The sequence below is a fragment of the Bubalus bubalis genome, chromosome 16 (assembly GCF_019923935.1).
Source record: "Bubalus bubalis isolate 160015118507 breed Murrah chromosome 16, NDDB_SH_1, whole genome shotgun sequence".
NCBI classification, from domain to species: Eukaryota; Metazoa; Chordata; class Mammalia; order Artiodactyla; family Bovidae; genus Bubalus; species Bubalus bubalis.
In genome coordinates this window covers 52,454,287-52,478,268 of record NC_059172.1, presented here as the reverse complement: position 1 = coordinate 52,478,268, position 23,982 = coordinate 52,454,287, and the positions used below count along the sequence as shown (strand labels likewise).

At 44.4% G+C, this 23,982-nt stretch overlaps 1 long non-coding RNA gene across 2 annotated transcripts in view; it reads right to left on the bottom strand.

Annotated features, from left to right (window-relative positions):
• LOC102414077 overlaps positions 1-23,982 on the bottom strand; it is a 109,840-nt gene that overhangs the window by 3,186 nt on the left and 82,672 nt on the right. Inside the window, exon 3 of one of the 2 annotated variants that reach the window (XR_006545363.2) lies at positions 19,669-22,708. The exons of the other annotated variant lie outside the window; for it this stretch is intronic. This is a non-coding gene — a long non-coding RNA (uncharacterized LOC102414077). Of the gene's footprint in view, positions 1-19,668; positions 22,709-23,982 lie in introns of those variants that run through there. 2 annotated transcript variants of the gene reach the window in all.

Here is a 23,982-nt window from a genome sequence, read left to right as displayed (position 1 = left end):
AACATTTTTGGAAATCTCTTAAAAGAATAGCCAGAGATGTTTCCGTACATTTTGGGAAGGACAAAGTCTTCCTTTATCCCTGGCTAAAGACAAACATCCACTTGTTTGCTAAATATCTCCCAATTAGCGCAGGGCGAGATCTGAGCAGACCCGGGATGTGGTGCGCAGGCAGGTGGTGGGATGCAGGGGGACTTGGCAGGGGGCTGCAAGGTAAAGGCAGTATCGCTGGAAAATGCAAGATCAAACTGCCCAGGATCCCCATTGTTTCATTTCAAATGCCCATGGAGCATTCATTAAAAAGCAGCATTCTCATGCATGGAGACCCCCCCCCCCAATTGCAGCAGATTACACTTACAAGAAATTGAATTCCTAACCAAAAACACTTAGATTTTTATTAACAGTACTGACACGAAGACAGTGATAAAAAACTCTGGTGGGCAAGACTTTCTCTGAAAGTCATTTTTAATACGTAAAGGAATAGAGAGCTTCTGATCCACCACAGGCGCCTTCTCTCCAGCTCCTTGGGTGTCGCACATAGGTCGTGCGTCTCGGTGTGTATGTGTTTCCCTGCAACAAGCCGCAGTTTACACTTAACATAATAATCTTGCACACCTCGCTCTCATTTTTCAGTTAATCGATAGTATTTTTAAAGCAACAAATAGGGGCTATTTGTAATAGTATTTCCTTTAATTGCATATTTTTCAAACATGAGACTATTAGACTAGCTGCCTATGAAAGCGGTCATTCAATTCTCCTCTGAGGTGCCCCTTCATTCTGAAAGGGCCTCCCTCATCAAACTCAATAGCATCTCTTGGCTGCCTGAGAAAAAGCACTGGAGGGAAAAAAAAAAAAAAAAGAAGAAAGAAAGAAACCTATTTTCCAGATCAAAGTAATCCCTACTCCATTGCCATGGCTCCAGACGTCTCTTTCTTCTTTTCATTGACCAGACAAGGTTCTTCTCAGCAAACCTGCTTCATTTTTTTTTTTTTTTCGCCTGAATTTGTTTTCTCGTTGGGAAAAGTGGTCATTAAAGTATTAGTTTAGGTTGATTGGTTCTTCAGAGGCGGAAGAGGCTTCTGATGCTTTGTTATCTTTGACATGATCTCAAAATAGTGGCCTGATTATTATACAATATAGAAATAATAACTCAAGGCAGCAGGCTTGCCTTTGGAAACCCACGCAGGGTGTCGGGTGTATGATGATGCCCCTCACCTACTGGTATTTTCATGGATGCCTCCAGGGCCTGAGTGCCTGGCCATACCACTGGATGCTGCTCCAACTTCCCCACCCCATCCGGGCCATGGAGCCCCCCTTCCATGGACCAGAATTCTCCCCAAGTTGTCGAGGCTGCAAAACACTTGTCTCCATTGATATCGACCAGTGGTGCATTCAGTAAGAAGAATGGGGACAGGGAGAGAGCCAGCTTTGATGTCTCCAGGGGCAGGAAATCACTCAGATGATTCTTCCAGGGCCACTTGGCAGCAGGTAGAGGGTGTGACAGCTGGTGGGAAGGTCGGCAACTGGGATGTGACCGCTGAACCATATCGGGGAACTATGCTGCCCTTGCAAACAGAAAAGTTCATTCCTCTAGTCTGGTAGGGGGTAGGGATGAGGGAGAAAGATCAGAGGGCCTGGCACATTACCACCTGGGAACAAGAGAATTCAAAATTGTCCAACAATGACATGTCAGAAGCTTTCATTACTTTGCAAGACCAACTGGCCCAAGTCTTCAAGTCAATCTAACAAGAATGTATGACTGTCAACACCTAACAGGTGGGATTCATTGTGGTTAATCCATGAACCTTGAATCAGGACTTGAAGGCTATCTTTACCCATCTTTTAAAATAGTTTATAACATGTTTCTGTGAGAAATAATAATTACTACATACTCACTATGTGCCAAACACAGTGCATAACACTTGACATGTATTATCTTATTTTCTATTCACAACAACTCTACAGAATATTTACTCTTAAATGCCCTTTTTCCTTATTAAGAAATAGGCAGAGAGCACTGAAGTAACTTATCCAGAGTCATGCAGCTGGTAAGGAAGCCAAGATTCAAATCCAATCAGCCCAAACTCTAGAGCTCTATTAGCCACCACTTAGGAATTAAATGGAATAATATATAAAGTATTGATTCTGGTACCAGACACAGCAATATTACTGATCATTCATTTTACTTTGCCAACATCATTATTAAACTCCCTGTGTTGCTTTGTCCAAATGAAAAACAGTATATGACAATGCTTCAAGAAATGAAAGGGCTTTATGAAAGCAAACAAATTAAAAAATACGATGATAACTGGAGCTGGCCCACGGGAAAATTCACAATATTTCTCAATCCGAAAGTTCCACGGAGATGATGCACTTAAACAGGACTCACCCGGGCAATGAGGGGAATGAAGGGGGCATGGGAACGGGGGCTCGTTTCTAGAGATGGCTAGCCAAGGGTGTGGAGGAAAGGTCTAGACACTCTGGTATCATGCCTGCCTTAGCTGGGTGGAGGTACAGATGTGGGTGATGTTTCAGGGGTAGCCAGAGTTGGGGGGAAGGAGTAGATAATTCAGAGAGCCAACCACAGAACGCCCGAACACACACGCACCACCCTTCATGCTTGGAAAACAACACTCCCAGGGATGACATCTTGCCCACTCTTACCTCAACCCCCCAAGGAGTCAAATGTTACTGCTGCTGCTGCTGTTAAGTCGCTTCAGTCGTGTCCGACTCTGTGCAACCCCAGAGAGGGCAGCCCACCAGCCTCCCCCGTCCCTGGGATTCTCCAAGCAAGAACACTGGAGTGGGTTGCCATTTCCTTCTCCAATACGTGAAAGTGAAAAGTGAAAGTGAAGTCGCTCAGTCGTGTCTGACTCTTAGCGACCCCATGGATTGCAGCCTACCAGGCTCCTCCATCCATGGGATTTTCCAGGCAAGAGTACTGGAGTGGGGTGCCATTGCCTTCTCCTCAAATGTTACTTCCATCTGCAAATTCTTCAGGAGACTCAGAAATCTTCATTCAAAAGCCTCCTTCATTTCTTTATTGGATTAGTACTTACTGAGAACCTTCTACGTGCTGAGCACAGCTAGGCACAAAGGAAATGAATCAGGTTGATAGGTCCCTGACCTATCATCACAGATCTGACCCTATCACAGAGTGGGTAATGGGAGGAAGTCATCTAGACTCAAGGCTAGGGTGCTCTGTTGTCATGAGTGCTAGGGGCGGGCAGGGAACACCAGGGGTGGGAGGAGGTGGGGTGATGGCAAGCAGTGGGACCTGGGAAGTCTTTTCAGAGGAGCTGCCATTAGGGGTGAGGATGAAGGGTATTGTCACTAAGGTCCTTCATACTGAATTTGCTTCTGTCAAATCTGGCCGGCAGATTTCCCTGGCGACCCAGTGGTTAGGACTCCATCCTTTCATGCAAATGGCACAGGTTCAAACCTTGGTCAGGGAATTAAGATCCTGCAAGCCATGTGGTTCGGCCAAAAAAAAAAAAAAATTAAATTATAAAAACACACAAACTTTCTGGCCTGTTGTGTGTAAGAATAAATGTTTGAACACAGTGCTATCTCAGATGCTAGAGAGGGTGCATAAATGAAGTAAAAGATAGTATCCCTGTACCTCAAGAACATAAAATGTAACAGTGAAACCAAAGAAGTGTCAGTAAAATAATTATATAACCCAGGTGAATGCAAGGCAATGCAATCACAATTGTGGTTTTATGACTTTATAAAACTCCATAACTTCTCAAACTCCACATAGCAACACAGAGTGGGTATTCACCACAGAGCAGCGTTTGATGGCTATGGACTGCTTGCAGGGAGGCTGGGGAACATTCCTGAATGTGTCAGTCAGCTGGCACTTAGGGAACATCTACTAAGAGCACAGCAGCCAACAGTCATCACATTCTGCCACAGACCAGCTCTGCCACAAGCCCTTGAACTTGGGCAGGCCTCCTGACCTCTCAGAGACTAGCAAAATGAAGATAAAATGGCACCTATTTCTAGGGCTGAGGTGAGGATGAAATGACATAAAGCAAGAAAATGACTGAGCCCAAGTCTGCCAAGAGAAAACTCTCAGTGGCAATCATGAACTTAATGAAATGTTGATTATTTGTAACTGTTTATCTTTAAATAAATGTATATAAGAAATCATAATATTACTCATGAGCTTAGTGCCATGTCAATATAGCTAATTAACAATTTTAGAGTCTTACCATGTCCCAGGCACTTCATATGTGCTAACTCATTTGAATCTCATAACAATATTTTCAGAAAGGTATTGTTACATTTGTTTCAAGGGCAAGGAAGCATGCATAGAGAGCGAAGAGTAATTTATTTACGCAAGGTCACACAGCAGAACCAGGATTCAAACCCAGACAGTTTGGCTCAGGCTGCTTTCCCAACCACTCTGCAATGCTGTTCCTTGTCATCAGAAAGAAGATAGAGGCCTTCTAATGAATACTATAAACTGAGCTGGCCTAGGGTAAGACTCAGGAGAAACAAAAACCATAAAACTATGGGAGAAAGAGCTAATGAGAGCTGCCAAATCCAAATGGGAAAATCGAGGAGGAGCTAGCGAGAGTGAGAAGACGTAGCAGCTAAGAGAAGCAGCAGAATGCTGTGTCATAGAAACACAATGAAAGGAAGTTACCAAGCTAGCAGGTGAGTCACGTGTCACACACTACAGGGATGAAAGGAGGGTGAGCCGAGAGAACAACTAGGTGGCACAGTGAGGAGTGCAACCAAGGAAGCTCAGATCCCACCAAGGGTGGAGGATAAGGTCAAATCACAAGGGGTGGTGGAAGAGCGATGCTACTGCGTGCACACTCACCTTTCAAAAAGTTGGTAACAAAAGAAGGCAAGAGATGGGTGTTAGTTCAAAGGCACTTTTCCCCCTCCCAGACAATGTTGTACCTTGTTCATCAGAGTAGAACTTGTAAGCAGAGAAAGAATAGAGATGTGGGAGAGAGCTGTGGCCAATCTATGAACGAGGATAGAACCTAGAGAGCTTATCTGGCTCCAGTGGGAGCTCCAAGGTCAGCAAAGAGGAAGATACATCCTCCTCTGACTCAAGGAGAAGGACAGGAAGAGAGGTGAAGATTGGGAAAAGTCTGGATATGGAGGGAAGTTGAAACTCACTCAATCAGATGGTACCCACCTTCTTAGCAAGGAGGGTTCTAGGAAAGCAACCAAGGATGCTGCTAGAGGTCATTTAGATAAGTCATAATGGAAAATGCCATTGCCCTATTTTGGCTGCCTGGCAAACTCCTACTAATTCTTCTAGGCTCAAACCATCTCTCTAGCTCCCTAAGTGCCCAAGCAGAGATGGAGACTCTGTCACCTGCACTTGTTTACTTACTCCTGTCTGATGTATCAGTCACGATATGATCACTATCTTTATATATGTCTCTCTCCCCTTCTACACTTAAGACCTCCATGATAGAGCTGTGCATGCATGCTCAATCGTGTCTGACTCTTTGTGATCCCATGGACTATAGCTCTCCAGGCTCCTCTGTCCACGGGATTCTCCAGGCAAGAATACTGGAGTGGGTTGCCATTTCCTCCTCCAGGGCCATGATAGAGACCACATTTTAATTTCTCAAACATCTAACCAATACAAAATGGTATTTGGTAACTGTTGAACGAATAAAAAATTACTCCATAAGCCATACATAAAAGAATTGCAATTCAGATCCAGAAAGGCTGGGGAATAGCATTGTAGAACTAGCATCCTAAACGTCTGGGTTCATTTCAGATAGAAACAGTCTGCTCTTGGGCAATTACCCTAACTGCTCTGTATCTAATAACCCAGGGTCTGAAAAATGGGAACTGCAGTCCATGGAGCTGGGAGCTTCATTAGAGAATGCCAGTAAAGGGCTTTCTAAGTGGCAAAGCAGATGATTATAGAAAATGCTTCTGAAGGGAGAAGGATGACAAAAATGTGTCTCCAAGAGAATGTAGCAACTTCCTTCCAGGGTTTCCACCACACTGCACTCTAACACAAGCAGTTACAGAGGATGCAGGGCTCTCTCGGAGTCCCTGGCACTGCCAGTTCCTGAGGTTGTGTGCTCACTGAGTTCAGGAACTGCTGTGAAAGAGCATTTGTGAGGAAGTGCAAGAGCCCTGCCATGCGGTGCCTCCCAGCTCGGGGCCACCCTGCTCCCTGGATAACTTCATGTGCAGCTTTTCCTACTGTTCCGTCCTGTGGCTCCTGACTTCCCCCTTGAGAGAATCACCAGACCACTGAAATGCATTTGACCTTTGAAAATACATGTGCGCTCCTGGGAAGTACATGATCATTTGTCACTGCCATTCACCAAGTGTTAGCTAGATAAATAGATACCCAGTAAGCCCTGGAAGCAGCTACGAGCCCATGTGCACAAGGTGTGATACAATCTAGTCCAGCTGAGCTGCAAAAACAATATGACACTGACCAATAAGACATGTTAATGCGTGGGTATGGTCCGAGGCTTTATAAAACAACAAATTTATGACTGACATATTCTATACTCATTTCTAAGGCTGTAGAAATATAAGACATAATGTACTTCAGATGGCTGGTCCTAATATAGAGGAGCAACACTATGGGAAAAGTTTAGAGAGATGGTAATTCTAAATATCTGTTTTATAGGTCAGTTGGTAAAGAATCTGCCTGCAATGAAGGAGACCCCAGTTCGATTCCTGGGTGAGGAAGATCTGCTGGAGAAGGGATAGGCTACCCACTCCAGTATTCTTGGGCTTCCCTCGTGGCTCAGCTGATAAAGAATCCACCTGCAACACAGGAGACCTGGGTTCAATCCCTGGGTTGGTAAGATCCCCTGGAGAACAGAAAGGCTACCCATTCCAGTATTCTGACCTGGAGAACCCCATGGACTGTATAGTCAACAGGATCGCAAAGAGTTGGACATGACTGAGTGACTTGCACTTGCACTTTTTATACACATAAATACATGAGTGCAAACCTGCTTCTAGGGTTGATTTTGCTTAAGATATATTCATAATTGGCTGTCTCCCAGTACACACACTCCAGGTTAAATGTGCCTGTGATAAAAATGGGTAAAGATGGTCTGGGATTTTTAATTGTCAAGTTAATCACAAGGTATCCATACACTGGAGAACAGATCAGAGTTGAAAAGATCAGTAGGAGAAAAAAAATGGGATTAGAAGAGAGAAAAAGAACATAAAGCAGAAAGAGGGATAAGCAGCAGAAAATATTGGTAGCTGTGGGTTTCCGTCAGCGGTCCTGATTCCTTCCCATATTTTTCAACAATATTCATTCAAACATTCCCAGAGTAGGGGCATTTCAGATTTGAGGAGAGCCTTCAATGGCCACATACCTGATACTGAAGATCCTCTGACTTTCTAAAACTCTAGATTCTGTTTCTTATTAATAAAGCAGTTAACAATCAGTGGTTACTCCCCAACATTAAATGCAGAATATTTGCCACCACCATAATTAAAACTCTGGTTGGTATCTAATTAGCTAGTTGATCTCAGCATTAGTCACTCAGAGCTCTTTGCAAACTTACAATTAGTTGGGAGAGAGATAAAATGACAGGATTTATTTGTTATTGATATAACTTTGGGGTCCACACAAAGGCTGAATGCTCTTTAGTCAAGAACACTTTATGGAAGCACACTGGAAAGTTAGAGTCAGTGACTTTGAATACCACTTCTAACTGGAAAGTTGTATGATTAAATGACTTCACAAGAAAATCACCAATATGGACATCACTGCAACATCCCATCCCTGCTGGAAAGGCCTCTTGTTCATTACATAGAAGAAACTGTTGAAAATGGACAACTATACTCTCACTCAAACACCCTGTAGAGCTCCTTTATGATGTCTGGGCCCCCAAGGGACTGACTCTGCCATGAGGCTAAACTCCCCTGGCCCCAGCTCATCACTCAGACACATTTGTCTGCAGTGGGTCTTAGCTCGTGTCCTTTTCTGGCCAAAGTCAATGTGGATGTTTTAGAGCTCAGCATTATCTTAGAGATTTGAGGTCACCTATCCCATCAACAGTCAAACAGAGAACATAAAACTTCATTTAAAAGATTAAATTGTTTAATCAGTACATCACCAATGTTACAAACGTAAGTTAAAAGAGTTAGGAGGCATTTGTCTTTTTTGAGATCTAGGACTTAAGTCCAAGCACTGAACACGAAAAGATTCAAATCCAGAAGAAAAAAAAAAGAAGAGGGTGAAAGGAAAACCAGCACTTAAGAGAAAAAGTGGAGTGGAAAGGCTACATCGTGATTAAAATTTCCATTATGCAACTAATCAAGTGTGGGATATATCAGAGGCAACCGAAATAAAAACTAGAAACACTCACTCACATGTACCCTTAGAATCCAAGACCTCTAGAAAAATGTTATCCATTTTTAGACTTACAGAAACACAGGCTCAGGCTGCCGAGTGACCATTTTATGATTTTTAGAGAAGCAGAAAATAAAGTGATTATCTTAGGGGAGCTTATATGTATTACTTTTTGGTCTATGACTTTTAATATTTTATTAAAATACTATTTTAGAGTGAAGGAGCAACAAAACCATGACCAGAACTTAAGGGCGAAGTTCTGAAAACCAAGTTAAACTATGAAATCTCTTTTTTTTCTTAAAAAGCTTTCAAAGAGAGAAAACTAGTTTGTTAAATGGCAAAATATATCAAAATGTACAGTATTCATAGAGAGGCGTTTTGATCCAATTATCTCAACAACTGCCTCCATTTCTCCTGCCTGTTTATGCATTTAAATTCATGCTTCGTCAATTATTACTTTTGTTGTCTCCCAAACCAATCTCCAAATACTTGAATGCTTTTCTTTTATCCATCTTAATCTCTTGCCATGTCTACCATGGTTGGCAAGCATCTCAAAGAATCACTGAAATGCTTGGAAATCACACAAACCCAACTTCTGCTTTTCCTTAGGTAAGACAGATTACTTGGAGTGCCTCATACAAATGTCACTAGAGAAATTCTCCATTTGAAATCATTACTCTGTTCCCTCTTTCACTTGTATTGAAGTCTTTATAACTTTTCAAAGCATTTTTACAGTGACCACTGCATTTTAGTGTCTGTTTCTTGAACACATTTCAAAGAACATTACAACCACAAATCCTTCATCAATCACCTCACCCACCAATGAAAGTTATGTCTGGAGTCTTGGAGCCTTTCGGTAAACTGATAACTGGTCATTCTCACTCCAGGCAAGTAGGTGTCTATTCCAATTTACCTGGCTGGAACACAACAGTAGTCAGCACTCAAAAGAGACGGTGCTCAAGTGACAAGTTATATCAATTCAAACTGTAGAAGAATCCAGAAAGTCAAAATGCATGCCTTCTTAATCCTTGTAATGTTGAGAGTAGAGGTCAGTGTCCTTCAATGACTCCCCTCAAGTAATGTGTCCATGGTGTGTATGGCCTCTTCCCATCCTGACATGCCCTCATAATTTAACATTCCTGCTAAGGCAGAAATGAAAACTGAATGTTTCACTGGAGCTAGGTCATGCTGACAGTGATAGCAACTGACAGGAGATTAAAGGAAAGCAAAGATACTGTGCTGAAAATGTCTCATCAAGGTCACCCACTCATGATAAGGCAAGTGGAGAGTGAGAGAGAAAAACAGGCTTATCACTTGAGAATCAGCAGAGACAACTATGCTATCTAGTCATTCCTCTTCAATCCCATCTCCTCTAGCCTTCTACTCCCACGTATGCTTTCAAGCAAGTCCATTATTTTAAAACTACTAGACGCTATGCCTCCTATGGGCCTCCCTGCTGGCTCAGTGGCAAAGAATCCATCTGCAAGGCAGGAGATGTGGGTTCTATCCCTGGGTCGGAAACATGCCCTAGAGAAGGACATGGCAACCCACTCCAGGATTCTTGCCTGGAGAATCCCATGATCAGAGGAGCCTGGCAGGCTACAGTCCTTGGGGTCGCAAAAGAGCCAGACAGGACTGAGTGACTAAACAACAATGAACATGTCTCCTTAGCAATGCAAGGTACCACTGCTGAAATGGTACTGCCACCAACCTCCCCAGTCCTGTCAAGTGGAAGCAGGCTCTCCCCATGGCACCCAGCTCACCTTTTACTACCACATGACTTTCTCCCTGCAAACTGTGAACCTTCATGTGTTTGACACACGCCTTCCTCTGCTATCTTCCTGTATGTTGACAGAGCTAGCCAGCTACCTATGAAAATTCATGATGCTCCTGCTCTCATAGAGTTACTGCTGAGAAACTCCTAACCAAGCCACAGACTACATTTTCCAGGTCCATTTACAACTAGTGGCGGCCCCGTGACCTAATCTCAGCCAATGGAGAATGAGAAGGTATGCATTTCCCTTCAAGGCGTTTACAACACAACACGTCTCCATGCTGCCTTCTGCCTGCTGCCAGCTACATGCCGAGGCTGAGAAGGGCTCAGGAGCTGGCTGAGCTGTGTGATGGAAAGAACCTGGGTCTCTGGATCACTGCCCTGAAGAAAGCTACTGTCACCAAAAACAGAAGTCCATGTGCCTGATGCACAGCGAGGCCAAACTATACCAAAATGTTGGTCTGGAACAGAGAAAGGTTTACTGCAAGGCCCTGCAAGAAGATGGATGGCTCATACCTTGAAACCCCCAAATTCCCCGAAAACCTTCAGCAAAGCCCTTTTCTAGGAAAGGTGAGGGAGAGGCATGGTGAGTTGTTGCAAACGTCTTGACGTAGATCCTACGTTCTTGAGGTCAGGTCATGGTCAGGTAATGATGTGCCTATAAATCTCCACCAAACAAATGTTATCTTCTGTTCTAACAAGAAAGGGCCAGGTCTCAAGGCACGACTGTCATCCTCTGAGGTTCCAATCCTGGCTGAGAGGAGGCAGATCTCAGCTGGCAGCTCCCTCAAGGTCAGGTCCCCAGAACCTGCCCAGCTCTCATCACTGAGGGATCCAGGTGCCCATGACTCAACTGGCCCCCAGGCTCTTCAGGGTGCCCAGACAGTGGGGGGCAGACTGCATCCTGTGAGGACTGCTGCTGCCATCAGGTGATGGGAATGGCAGACAGGGTCCCCACCACCTCAAGGCCTGGGCCCCACCAGTGGGCAGCTTTGATGAGGGCTCTGGATTCTTGCAGGACACGTCCCTCAGTTTATTCCCTGGGCCCCCAGGTCACTCACTGACCTGAGGCCAGACGAGCTGGAGGCCCCCAGGAGAAGGCCAGGGTCTACCTCTTACCTCACTCTGCCTGATGACCATCACTCTGCTGACCACTGGCTGAATCACCCACTAATGGTCACTCATTGACAGTTGATTACTTGGGGAAGGAGTCCACTGTGGTGCTGACCAATGGCTGAGCAGGACCACTAACTGTCACTCATTGGCAGTTGGTTGCCTAGGGGAGGGGCCCACTGTGGCATGTACCAATGGCTGAGCAGGACCTTTAATTGTCACTCACTGATAGTTGGTTGTTTGGGGGAGGGGTCCACTGTGGCACTGACCAATGGCTGGGCACCACTAACAGTCACTCATTGACAATTGGTCGCTTGGAGGAGGGGGCCCCCTGTGGCATCGACCAATGGCTGAGCAGGACCACTAATAGGGTAGGGGCAGTCATTCATTGACAATTGGTCACTTGGGGAAGGGGCCCACTGTAGTGCTGACCAATGGCTGAGCAGGACCACTAACAGTCACTCACTGACAGTTGGTTGCTTGCGGGAGGGGTCCCCTGTGGCACCAACCAATGGCTGAGCAGCACCAGTAATGGTCCTGGGGTAATGGTTGCCTAGTAACAGGCTGCAAGGTAATGGTGCACAGCAATGGCTGTGTGTTAAGGGCTGTGCAGGGCCACACTCTACTGCACTAATACTGACTAGAAACAGTATACTGGATTACTACAAAAGAAAGAACTGTACTTCCACTTCTATAAAAACCATAGTTTTGTTTGTTATTAGAGAGCGCCCTAACTGATACATAAGTCTAATGCAGAGGGATACAAGACACTCAAAAGATAGTGAATAGGGCATTCACCCATTTGCCTATGAAAGAACCTGATTACACTGTACTTTACCAGGAAAGATTAACTATGGATTGCATCTTATATCATTATATGCAATAATTGTTATTATTAAAATCATCTCAGAATTCCATACGAAATAGACTGATGTTAGTAGAGTTTTATTCAATCTTATAGTTGTTTCTTCAAATTCATAGATACATATTTAAATTTTGTTGCTGTGGGAGAATGCTGAGGTTGTCATGGCAACAGATTTAAGCAACAGAGTATATGTGATGTACTGGGATGTCTGGTGCTAGCCATACCAGCAAAAACATAAAATAATTATATCCTACCAAAAGAACTATACTAAGGATAATGTGTGATGTCAACTATTTGTCTTTCACCTTTAAGGGACCATAACTTAACACACTGATTTGTTAACAATTTTGATAATATTGCCAGTCCTGGTAGAAAATGAAATTTAGACTGAGGATGAGATTGGTAGAGGATCATCACTCAACTTCCAGCCACCTAGAAAAATACACACATATACACACACACAGAGGAAGTCAGAGGAGAGAAAAGAGGTGGTGGGGAGAGAGAGAGAAACTGACAGAGAGAGGAGATTGGACCTGCACAAGTAAAATCTGATAAACTTAATGAATTTAGGGGACAATAGATTTAAAGTAAGCACTCAAATTAAACCCCTCCTGAGCAGAGGTTCTGGAGAAAAATTGTTCAGTAATTACCCCAGCTCTCTGATTTACTTCATCTTGCAAGCAGAACCTTTATTGATCCTCTCTATGTGGACCAGGGGCCTATTTCTCTGCTATATATTTGCTACTGATTTAAGTTATCATCACTCTCTTATGAAAATTAAACATTTCGAGCAGGGCTACTCTGAGTTCCCCAGGGTTACTATTACTCTTCTCGCTGAGTGACCTCAGGGCTTCAAAGAGTCCAGAAGTCGCCACTGTGAGATGGCACAAACAATAGGCGTCTTGTATTATCACACAGGATCCAGAATAAAAGAGAAAAATAATGGGCTTGAGTTCATGAGCTGTGGTAAGCTGGAGCAGGGAATTCTGATGGTCCAGGGAGACTGAGGGAGTATAATATTTGGAGCTGGTCTTTGGATGGGTAAAATAAAATAAAGAAAAAAATTTCACCTGGCTTCTCTTCTCACTAAAGCCCTAGAGATAATTCAGGAAAATCTTCAATTCTAAGAAAAAAGAAGGAAAGAAGACAGTACCCCTACTTTTAGTCTTTATTCTCCTTTCCTCCCCACTTATGCTACCATTTCAGTTTATATGCACTCATTAAATAATATCTTCTCAGAACTTTCTGGGTGGTCCAGTGGTTAAGACTTCGCCTTCCAATGCAGGAGGTGCAGGTTTGATCCCTGGTTGGGGAACTAAGATCCCACATGCCTCATGGCCAAAAAACCAAAACATAAAACAGAAGCAGTATTGTAACAGATTCAATAAAGGTTTTTAAAATGGCCTACATCAAAAAACATCCTTAAAAAATAATTTTATATAAAAAACATTTTCTTTCTCCCCTCCTAGCTTTATTCAGAAACTATCCTGACCAACTTCCTAGAGAACAAATCCAAGCTTCAAGAGCGCTTGCCAACTTGGGACAACCCGATTCATGCAAGAAAGAAAGCCTCACCCCCAAAAGAAGTTGTTACTATACTGCAAGGTGTGACACAGAGGAGGCAGGCTCTGGACCCCACCTGCAATGGCACAAGCCATTTCAAGGCAGAACGAAAAAGGCCTTTGCAAACATCAAGAGGAACTGAATTCAATCCAATGCCAGACAGTCTCGGGCAGCTTCTCCACTGCTTTTGGTGCAAAGCAGGGTCAAAGACATCTGACGTGGCTCAGCAGACAGAGGAGATCAATAATGCTAAAGAGGAGTGTCTGCAGTAAGAAGCAAATCATTGCAAACTTAGATAAAATGTCCTCCATGTGCAGGGCTCCTGATGGAAGCCCTACATCTGCCATATCGACCTTGTCACTGGGACACCCCTCCCTCCTTGGGAGCGGAGAATGAGAGAGAGGCAAGGGAAAAAAGAGCAGGAGCCAAGGTGGATACTGCACTGTGTTGTCTTTAACAGAGAAGCCCCAAAGACTGCAGTGCCCATCCGGCTAATCCAAGGTGTAAACACTGAGAATGTGAATTATTTTTAGAATGATGGGTATAAAATACATCTCAGCCTCAGAAGAGACTGGGAGGTAGCTAGATGAGGTTACTAACAGTAGGATAAACAGAAAGCAAACTTATTTTAATGACTGAAATGTATTGAGAACTTATTGCGTGAGCCAGATACAGTTGACTAATAAGGAAACTAAAGCTTGAAGACTGTCAGCAGTAAATCTAGGATTCAAACCAAGGTCTGCCTCGCTCCAATGTTAAAGTCACTTGCAAATACAACGTGTTTCAAAGCCATTCTCTTCTTCATGATCTTCATCATGTCTGGGTTACTGGCAAGCTCTTGACCTGTCTGTATTCACAGGAACAAGAACAAATATCTCTGAAGGTGACTGAGTTATTTAGGCAGAGAGTCAAGGCATAATATAATGGGTTATGAAGAAACGTAGAAAGCAAGGAGATTTCAGCCTAGTACTCTACCATTTGCTCCCCCTGACTGAGTCTGCTTAGAGAAAATTGGATTGTTGCATTATAGCAATAAGCTGGTAAATTCTACTGTGGGTTGCTCAAACCTCAACGTCTTTGTTGTTATTGTTGTTCAATATGTGGCCTATCACTGTGAGACACTGACAGGAGCAGGAATTACGTGGGAGGCAGAGAGTTGATTGTCTGGACATAAAAATATTCCATGTTGGGAGCACATTCTCAGGACCCTTTTGCCAAGGTAAATGATCCGAATCTCTTCAACCCTCTTGACCCATTTCACAGATGCTACACAAATAGCAAAAGATGGAAAAATTGTAAATAACTAATATCCATTTTGTTTTACTTGTGTTAATGGCCACCCACTCCAGTACTCTTGCCTGGAAAACCCCATGGACGGAGGAGCCTGGTGGGCTGCAGTCCATGGGGTGGCACAGAGTCGGACACGCTGAGCGACTTCACTTTGACTTTTCCCTTTCATGCATTGGAGAAGGAAAGGGCAACCCACTCCAGTGTTCTTGCCTGGAGAATCCCAGGGATGGCGGAGCCTGGTGGGCTGCCGTCTATGGGGTCGCACAGAGTCGGACACGACTGAAGTGACTTAGCAGCAGCAAAGATTAACTTTCCGATTTGTAAAGAAAACTAGGATTGACTGAGCAGGCACAGCACACATCCCCTGCGCCAGGTAATGGATGCACATGCTATCTCACTGACTTTTCACAATGACCTTTGAGGCACGACCTGCCTATCTAGCAGCTGACGGATGGTATATGCCTAGAGGCAGGACCTGTGGGTTGCACTGGGGGTTCCAGCCAAAATTCTTAAGACTTTCAAAATCAGTACTCTTTCCGCTATGCTCTTCCTTGGTTCTCTTTAATGATTTATGTCCCTGCCACACTTCTGGGTCATCATTCTAAACTCTGGAAGTCATAGTTCAACAGAGTAGAAGTATGTATTATTGAGTTGAAAAAAAAATGTACTGAAATAAATGTACATCCAAGAAGCAAATGCTTTGCTAAACTCCTAAACTACGTGGCTTAACTCTCCTTTGTCTCTTTCATCTCATATTGAAATATATAAGAATCATTCCAATTACTTGAGGCTTCGGGTAAGTCGATTCCAGATTTCCAGAGACTTAATGAGAAGTTTCTCAAGTCTGAAGGATCTTTCGTGGATAATGGCTCTTTGGGGAAAGGATCTCAGATGAGCAGATGCAATGCTTTCACAACTGTCCCACCCACGGGGAACACGGGGTTAAAGCAAAGTGCAGGAACCTAGGGGTCATGCACACCTGAGTGAGAACCGTGGCTTCACCCCCCCGGGGAAGCTGAGCAAGCCTCTTCCCTTCTCTGCACTTCAGTTTTCATCTTTAAAATCAGAATGATGCCATCAAGCTCAAAGTGGTATTGTGAGAACCAACGGAGATGATCTGTGCAGAAGGGCTGGCACGCAGACATACCCACTCCAACTAGAAACTAAACTTCCTGACAAACTTTTAGAAATGAAAAGCTCAGTTTCCTTCTCAATCCCTTCTTTTGTCCCTCAATTCCTTCTGATATGGCTGCTTATTGACATTGTTGCTTATTATGATTGAATAAGCTGGGTTAAGGGGAACCTCCCTGGTGGTCCAGTAGTTAAGACTCTGTGCTGCCTCTGCAGGGGGCACAGGCTCAGTCACCGGTTGGGGAACTAAGATCCCACATGCCACATGGCATAACTAAAAAAAAATTTTTTAAAGATGGGGTGAGGGCATGCAAGGTGCCTACTGCCGGGCCAGGGGAGAGTCTATCTAGGGAGGAAAGGAGGCATCCATTGTTTTGATTCTCATTTTCTGCAATGTTTACTGGCTGGAGGAAGAGGCAGTTTATAACCTTGCCATTTATAACCATGGCTACACTGGTGTTCATGGCCAGGAGGGTGGCATTTCAAACAAAGAGTAGCTGTCGATCATAAGGCCCATAATTACTTTATTATTATTTGTTGTGTTGTGTAACAGACCCGCACACCACGTCATTCGGAGTCTCTCACAACTGCCTGGCTCCCACAGATGGTGTCTCTGCTTTTATCCTGCCCTACTTTCCCAGAATCTCGACATCTCCAAGGCCATTTACTGCCTCCTGATTCTCTCGCACTCACCCTATTATGCTATTATCTTGCACCCAAGCACTGGCTGTTTAATTTTCCACCTTCTGCCACAATATTATGGGCCCTGTGTTGCAGTCGCTTAGAGAGTGTCTGTCTGCTTGCTGTTTGTGTACTCCGCTGGGGAAAAGGGAGGTGGGGAGCATCCTTTTGTGTACACATTATCAGAAGAGAGACAATGCCAAAGCATTTCAGGGAGCGGGGAGCATCTTGATGGGAATGCCACCAGCAGAGGCAGAGGTGCAGCACTCCAGCTAAAATAATTAAAACCTATGGTTTAAAGTCACCACGTACCCTGATGTGGACACAATCCAGACTGAAAGGGAACATTAGCAATTAGCAGGTAAATTATCTTTACATGCATTCCCCTTAAAAAAAATCACTTTGGAGTATTCACTTTCTAAAGCGGCTGCCTACACAGAAGTCTCTGCCTCTCTCACAGCTGTTTTTCTGTGTAGACAAATAGGAGAGAATGCGACGGTTGTTCAGACCCAGTGCCGGGTTCGAATTACAGCTTGATTTCCAGGCAAAGTTGTATCACCTGAATTACAGTCTTAATTCTGCAAACAATCTACCAAACTATTCAATGTCTTTGGGCTTCCACTTCCTCAACTATAACATGGGAATAACACTGCTTATCTTGCATAGTTTGGGGAAGATAACTAAAATATATATGAGCTCGGGAGATAATGCTTGGCATCAGAGTAATAAATCTTTGCTCATCCCCTCCTCCCTTCCTTAAAATGCCAATTGGTGATCAATTCACATATAATTTGATCGTGTAATTCCAATGGCTCATCTTTCCAGTTAAACTGGTCTCCATGGGGCTGGATCCATCCCATGTTATTCCATTCAGGGTCTCAGAATAAGGGCTCAACAAATATCAGTGGAATTAGGGACAAGTGGAATGATAAGCCTACAGAACAATTGGTGAGTTCAAAGGAAGAGAGGATACCAGTTTTTCAAACTAGATTTTTCAGCCATAACCTCAAAGGGTACCATTAATGATATAGTACCCTCTTCCAAAATGAGCTGTGTCTTCATTTTAGGTACAGGAAAGAGAGGGAGAGAGGGGAGGGGAAAAGAAAAGGAGAAAGAAAGAAGGAAGGAAGAAAAGCGGGAGAGAGAGAAGGAAGGAGGGACGGAAGGAGAGGAGGAAGACAGACAACCCCTGGGAGCTTCGCATATCAAAGAGCAACCTCTCACCACACATCCTAAGCACAGTGCTCGCAGAAGAAGAATTAGTTTACTACTAACTACTCCTAAAGATATTTAAGAAGGAAATGTGATTTGGGAAAAGAGGGAGGAGAGAGCCTCCAATCTCTAACTTCCACAGCTAAACAGAAATGACTTTCAAATTCTCTGCCATTTTAATATTATCAGTGTTATTCTTTACGTTCTGGTTTAAACCACAGGGAAAGCTGACAGGGCTTTCCTGGATGCCCAAGAGGATCGTAATCAGACATCATCTTTATTTACTGAGCACCTACTATGTGTTCACAGCTCAGCAGCCCAGAAACTAATTCAGAGCAACTTAGCCCCAGTGGGATAAACTTGGAGCCATGCATGATAAAGCTTGAATTAAACGTTTTTTCAGGAAGAAGGAACAGGCAAGCAGCCTCAGAAGGAAGGGAAAGGGCACCGGACCCCATTTGGGGAGGGACGTCTCGATCTCCCCTCAAAGGAAGTCTTCTGTGTGGAACCCAGGTGCTGCTGAGGGGGGCCTGGCGGGGCAGTGGGGGATGAAAGGCTTTCTGGAGGCCCTCTGACCCCAGCCGTCCCACGGGAAATGAGCCAGGAGGCTGCTGGCTGGCAGACAAGCAGGTGTGCCCTTAAGAAGCCATGGAGATTAGCTGGGGCTTATCCAAACCTCTGCAGGAGGCAAATCTCTCCTGGCTCCTCAGGAGACCCCAGCGCTGCTCTGGCATCAAAAAAGCCAGATGCAGAATGGACGTCAACTTGGCCTTTTGTGAACCCAGGCCCCGGCGCGGAAATCTGGACACCATCACACTCACCAGGGGCCCCAAGGAGGACGAAGTTCTGAAGAGTATGTTTAGAAAAATGAAGAGAGAGGAAAAGAAAGGACTGCAAGGCTGAGCACGGGTACATGATCCTCACTTGTGCTTGGATCTTTGCACCGCGATTGTTTTTTGTCCCACCCCGCGTGGCTCAGACAGTAAAGAATTTCTGCCTGCAATGCAGGAGACTGGGTTTCGAGCTCTAGGTCAGGAAGATCCCCTGGAGAAGGGAATGGCTACCCACTCCAGTATTCTTGCCTGGAGAATGCCATGGACAGAGGAGCCTGGCAGGCTACAGCCCATGGGGTCGTAAAGAGTCGGATGCAACGGAGCAACTAACACTTCGTCCCACCTACCTCCCCAAATGTAACCAAAAGTTACTTCTTTCTCTTGAAAATATGGTTTCTGGGGAAAATAGCTGGACTCCGCTCTTCAGCAAAAGTAAAAGCTATAAGACTCAAAGGTTGAGAGCTCTCCTTCTCAGGAGCCCTAAGGAAAGCAAATCAGCACTGTGAGCAGAGGAAGGAGGGGCCGAGGGGGCCCCCCATCAGTGAAAAATGCACCCACTTTACTCTATATCCAGGTTTAACGACGTGGGGAAGGCACTGGCTTCAGACCTAGCAGATGTGCACAGCAGTCCTGATTCTGCTGTGTATAAGCTGTGTGGCTCTGAACTAAGCACTTCATCTCTCATATCAATTTTGCCACCCTAAGAGGAGTCTCAGAGAAGGCAATGGCACCTCACTCCAGTACTCTTGCCTGGAAAATCCCATGGACGGAGGAGCCTGGTAAGCTGCAGTCCATGGGGTCGCTAGGAATCGGACACGACTGAGCAACTCCACTTTGACTTTTCACTTTCATGCATTGGAGAAGGAATGGCAACCCACTCCAGTGTTCTTGCCTGGAGAATCCCAGGGACGGGGGAGCCTGGTGGGCTGCCATCTATGGGGTCGCACAGAGTTGGACACGACTGACGCAACTTAGCAGCTTAGCAGCAGCAAGAGGAGTCTAACAGCGGCTACTTCATGGAACCATTTGAGCAGTAAACAGAATTATTTGTATAAACACACAGCACAGGACCCAGCACCTAGAACGTGCTCAGTAAAAGCCAGTTTCATCCCTTTTTCAACAACCCAATTCTCTATATAAAACAGCAGAGAATATTTCTCTACTTTTTCACACTTGTGGAAACCCATTCCTAGTGAGGGTAAGTCACGTTTTCAAAGTGTTCAGATGCAAATAGTGGAGGCAAGAACCCAGATCTCCCCAATGCCCTCGCTAGGCCTTGCTGTTTGATTGGCACCATGAAGATGACCCAATATCCAGATTCAGACAGGTCCAATGATGGCCTTGGCAGAGGCAGCCTCGGAGTGAGATCTTAGTGTGACACAGTCCGCCTCCTGCAGGATATTCACCGAGGACGCTGTAGTTGTGACTGCCCCTCACTCGGTGGAAACTGGCCAGGAAACACATAGGATGTATGGCATTTTGGACGTAGCATGGCGTTCATAGTTTTAGCCAATGGTATAAATAGGAGCTCTCATATCTTTTCAGCTGGCTGTGTCACACACAGATATAAACATGAGACAACTGGCTCTGGAATACTGAGTTGCAGAGATGATGTCCTTGATTCAGACCACACAACTATAATAGGAATTTTGTTTTCAACTCATCCTCTGCCCCTGTTGCCTACACAGGTGGCACAAGCAGGAAGCTAACTGCCAAGGTGGCACAGTGGCCCTCTCTACCTGACCCTCAGGTCATTTCTTGGGCAGGAAGGTGCTCAGGAAGAGGCTGGATGGTGGTGAATCTTGTCTTTGTTTCTTCCCAGAAGTGGCTGAATTTCGACTCTTTTTTGAAATGTTCTGCCGCCAGTACCTGGGCTTCCCAGGTGGCGCTAGTGGTAAAGAACTCACCTGCCAAGGTAGGAGATGGGGGTTTGATCCGTGTGTCAGGAAGATCCCGTGGAGGAGGGCACAGCAATCCATGTCAGTATTCTCATCTGGAGAATCCCACGGAGAGGGAAGCCTGGCAGGTTACAGCCCATAGGGTCACAAAGAGTTGGACACGACTGAAGCAACTCAGCACGCATCACACACTGCCAATACCTAAGCTTTCATCGTCATGTTAGGACTAGAAGGAGTGGTGGTTAAGAATACTCCTTGCAATGCAGGGGATGTGGGTTCAATCCCACATTCCAACCCCAACCAGGGATCCACAGGCCATAGGTCAACTAAGCCCTCGCGCCACAACTCCTGAGCCCACGCGCCACAGCTAGAGAGCCTGCAGGCCGCAATCAAAGACCCCGCGTGACGCAGAGAAGATTTCACGTGCTATCACCAAGACCCAAGAGCCAAATAAATAAATAAAACCAGGAGGAATCTTACACAAGCTCTCATTTTATAAATGAGAAAACTAAGGGAGAAACAGGGGTGTGGGAATAAGTCTCCGGAGGCCAATTAGCAACCCAGTGCCCACCTCCTTCACTGGCTGACGCAGGATTTTAGGGACCCACGTGGATGGCAGAACATGTGCGCTCAGTCATTCAGTCATGTCTGACTCTTTTCGACCCGATGGACTGTAGCCAGCCAGGCTCCTCTAAACATGGGATTCTCCAGGTGAGAATACTAGAATAGGTTGTCGTTTCCTCTTCCAGGAGATCTTCCTGACCCAAGGATCAAACTCATGTCTCCTGTGGCTCCTGCATTGGCAGGCAGGTTCTTTACCACTGCACCAAAGATGGTAGAACAGCTTGCCTAATTGTTTCATTGTGATGGAGCTCACCATGTACAGAGCTCATGAGAAAGGAACTAGAGGTCAAGTGTGATGAGAACACAATTAGTGTGACAAATATTCAAGCATAGTATTTGACATCCTCAAGGAAAAGTAAATAAATACAATACCAAAAAGCCTTCGAAACCGGTTTAACATTTTTATTTCAGAGATTTCCTTATGGGTCTCCAAGACAGTCTGTCATAATTGTTATTATTATGAAAATGGCAAATCACTATAAACATAGGCCTTAATTTAGTCTCATCATATCTGATAAAGTTGCTTCATTCAGCTATAATTTACTGAGCACCTATCATGTGTCAAGTATACCCTAAGCACTAAGAATATAAAAATGAACAACCACAGTCTCTGTGCTTAAGAAATTCACTGTACAGGAGGGGGTGAAAACGAGCACTACAGAAAGTGTATCGAAGACCTAAATATAAGACCGAAAACTATCAAACTCTTAGAAGAAAACATAGGAGGAAAGTTTCAAAACAGGATTTGGCAATTACTTCTTGGATATAATACAAAAAGCCAAACAGAAAAAGAAAACAAATTAATAGGACTCTATCAAAATGCAATACTTCTATGCATTAAATGACATGATAAACAGAGTGAAAAGGCAACCCACTGAACGGAGGAAAATATTTACAAATCACGTATCTGATAAGGGATCCAGAAGATATTGAGAACTTCAACAGCTCAATCACAAAACAAAGAACTCGATTCAGAAAAGGGCAATGGGCTTGAATAGGCATTTCTCCAAAAATGGCCCACAAATGGCCAATAAGCACAGGAAAAGATGCTCAACATCACTAACTGTCAGGGAAATGCGAATCAGAAGCACAGGGAGCTACTAGCTCACACCCTTTAGAGTGGCTACTATCAAAACATTGGAAGGCTTAAGTGTTAGAAAAGATGTGGGGAAAGCAGAACTCTTGCACACCGTTGGTGGAATGCAGACCGAAGCCAGTGTGGGAGATGGGTGGGGGCGCCTTCACCAACACTTAAAAATAGGATTGCCGTTTGATTTCACAGTTTCACTCTGGGTACATGCCCAGGAGAGCTGAAAGCAGGGTCCTGAAGAGATGCTTGTACATCCATGCTTATAGCAGAGTGTTTCAAGACAGCCAAAAGGTGAAGGTGAACCAAGTGTCCATCTGCAGATGAACAGATGAATAAAATGTGATATATACATACAATGCAGTACTACTCAACCTCCAGAGAGAAGGAAGTTCTGATACACGCTGCAGCATGGATGAACTTTTGAGGACGGCGTGCTAAGGGACAGAAGCCAGCCACCAAAAAAAAACAAACACTGTCTGACTCCAGTTCTATGAAGCACTTGGAGTACCTGTCATTTAGAGACAGAAAGCAGAATGGTGGTTCCAAGGGCAGGAGAGGGAGGGAGGGGTGGTACTTGATCCATAGGAGCAGAGTTTCATTTCTGTGAGATGAAAAGAGTTCTGTGGATGGACTGAGCTGATGATAACAAGGCAATGTGACTGTACTTAATACCAGTGAGCTGAACACAAAAATGGTTATGATGACGATTTTTATACTATATGTATTTTACCAAAATTAAAAAAAGAAAAATACAAGCACTGCAATCACTAGCATCAGCAAACTCACGAGGAGCCAATTTAAGCCTCTGGTGCCCCAGCCACACTGCAAGAGGTCAGGCCAGGAGAGGGCCCAATGGAAACCACTCAAAAGAACGTTAGGACTCCAACCGCTATGGAAACAGTATGGAGATTTCTTTAAAAATTAAAAATAGACCTACCATATAACCCAGCAATCCCACACCTGGACATATGCCCTGGGAAAACCATAATTGAAAAGATACATGCACCCCAATATTCACCATAGAACTGGATATCTACCATAGCCAGGACATGGAAGCAACCTAAGTGTCCATCAACATAGGACTGGATAAAGATGTGGTACATACATACAAAGGAATATTTCTCAGCCATAAAAAGGAATGAAATTGGGTCATTTGTAGAGACATGGATGGACCCGGAGAGCATCATACAAAATGAAGTCAGAAAGAGAAAAAAATACACACACACACATATATTTAACACATATATATGAAATCTAGAAAAATGGTATAAATGATCTTATTTGCAAAGCAGAAAGAGAGAGACAGATGTAGAGAACAAATATATTGATACCAAGCAGAAAAGAGAAGGGGGTAGTGGGAGGAATTGGGAGATTAGGATTGACACAAATACATGATTGATATTATGTATAAAACAGATAACTAATAAGGAGATACTGCATGGCACAGGGAACTCTACGTAATGCACTGTGGTGACCTAAATGGAAAGGAACTGCAAAAGGGAGGGGATACATGTAAATGTATGGCTGATTCATTCGGTTGAACATAGAAACTAACACAACATTGTAAAGCAACTCTACCCCAATAAAA